The sequence below is a fragment of the Nannospalax galili genome, unplaced genomic scaffold, assembly GCF_000622305.1.
Source record: "Nannospalax galili isolate Female #2095 unplaced genomic scaffold, S.galili_v1.0 scaffold261, whole genome shotgun sequence".
NCBI classification, from domain to species: domain Eukaryota; kingdom Metazoa; phylum Chordata; class Mammalia; order Rodentia; family Spalacidae; genus Nannospalax; species Nannospalax galili.
Genome location: NW_008345226.1, coordinates 3,226,125 through 3,228,378, shown reverse-complemented (window position 1 = coordinate 3,228,378; position 2,254 = coordinate 3,226,125). Strand labels below are relative to the sequence as shown.

The window sequence follows — 2,254 nt, the reverse complement described above, 5'->3', positions numbered from 1 at the left end:
AGTTTCTTTATTTTTCATTTTGGTTTGTGTGTGTGTGTGTGTGTGTGTGTGTGTGGTGTGTGTCTGTGTGTGTGTCTGTGTGTCTGTGTGTCTGTGTATCTGTGTGTGTATGCACACACATACTCCAGAGGTCAGAGGACAAATTCAGATACCAGACTGGGCTGGGTCAGGACTTCTACAGAGTCTCCTGTCCTTATCTCCCATCTCCTCATAGGAGCTCTAGGATTACAGATGTGTGCTAACAATTTCTGGCTTACATTGATTCCAGGGATTCAAATTCAGGACCTCACACTTGCACTGCACACACTTTACCCACTGAGCCATCTCCCCAGCCTTATTTTCCCAACTAATAGATTTCTGTTCACTTTATAGATCCATCACCCAAATTCAGCATTTTAAACTTTCTGTGTAGCTTTCAGGGAGCATTTGAGAAGTCAGCAGTAAAGGTTCAGGTGCATTGACTCATCTGTGGATACCAGACCAAAAAAAAATGCTTATTGGAATAGAAAATTCAGTGATAGAGTAAGATTTGGTTCATCATTACATGCATTCCTGGATTCTTGAAATGTAACTGTTTTCTCTTCCCACCTTTTGCCTTCCCACCTTTCTGGGAATCTGCTGTGCAAGCCAGATAACACCAGAGATGACAACACACCTGACCCTCCCCTTCTACCCTGAAATCCTCCTCTGTCTTGGCATGATACTGAGGTTCACTTGGGAAACGGGTCTCTTTAAACACTCCCCATTTATAAAGCACAACTCACCTTTCTATATTGTTCATAGAGCATCTAGTTGTGAATTTGATAACAGAAGTCAGAAGTGAAGGTATCAGGGCCTGTGATTATTTCTGAAATATCTCAATTTTGTTTCATTTCTCAATTTGTCTTCTACTCTTTGATGCATTGTGAAGCAATTCAGCATGTTAGCATTGATTTTATCTTTGAGCTGTCTGTGGATATATTGTTTTCCTTCTTAGAGGTCAGTACTGACACTTAATATATTAATAGTACCAATCATGAAACCTTAATTGCTTATTGTTTGTTTCAACTGGATTGTTTTGGTCATCATAGAGGTAGAGATCTTATAAGTCACAAAGTCAATTCTCACTCTGTTTTGGTAGTTGCTTTTCCCACAAAAATTTAATTCAAGGTTATAGATTCAGCTCATTTCAATTTAACAGAGCAATTTAGCACTACTTATGTAGAAATTTTGCTCAAACAATATAAGCCTCACTGTTCTTTTTTTCTTTATTGAAAGGAAAATTTCTAAAAAATTCTCTGAAAATAGTCCTAGGATCTTTTAACATTCTTCCAGGTATTCAGTACCTTTCTCTGACCCAACCCCTGGCAGTTGGCTAATTTTTAGTGGTCATTGAATACAGGCTTGCCCCCAAGTCTGTTCTAGGCCAGTCTTTGTGCAAAGTTTAGGATAACTTGAATACCAGAATGTAAGCTCTGTGAAAGCAGGGATGTTCCCAGCTTTACCCTCTGTGACTCCATATTGCCTACAGCAGTGTTGGGCACATACTGGGCACTCAGCAGATCATTGTTGAAACAACAAATAAATCACAGCTTCAAGTGATGTACAGTCTCTTCATGAACCAAATATAATAATGGTTTAAAAATTAGCAGCCACAATAAGACAACATTAGTTCAATATTGTCTGATCACCTGTGAAGTATCAGTAGAAGTAGTTTAGTATAAGTAAATGTCATAGGGCAAGTGACATTGAACTTGTGTCTTGAAGTCTAGTTAGGGTAAACTGAAGGAAATGGAGAGGGAATTCCAGCTGAGAACAATGTAAAGGCAGACTTGAAAACGAGTAGTGCTTTCATCCTTCATGGGACCAATTTTCTGAATTACATGCTGAATTCAGATTTTTTTTTAACTTTTTCTAAAATAAATCATATTTTTTTATTCTTATTCTTTTATGAAGTTAGTTAAAAATTAATGAACAAGAAATTAAAGAGACCGCACTGCAATTAAGTTAGAATATTCTAACTGGAAAACAATTACTGTGAAACTATTTACATTCTCATAGAATTATAAATATTTCTCAAGGAATACTTTACACCACAACTTTTTTTTTTTTCATACAGAATTCATTCCAAAGCAATTGACATTGAGACGTTTTCACATGCATTTCTAATCTCTATATGCATGACTATCACTGGTCACAGTCGCCCACCTTCTGAGCTCCTCGGCATCTGAGCATGAATACAAACTCGTCAGATAGACAGCCTTCCTCTCCCACT

At 37.4% G+C, this 2,254-nt stretch overlaps 1 protein-coding gene across 1 annotated transcript in view; it reads left to right on the top strand.

The window, feature by feature from the left end:
- Positions 1 to 2,254, top strand: part of LOC103740750 (MORC family CW-type zinc finger protein 1) — a 129,653-nt gene that overhangs the window by 9,534 nt on the left and 117,865 nt on the right. The gene's annotated exons all lie outside the window — the stretch shown is intronic.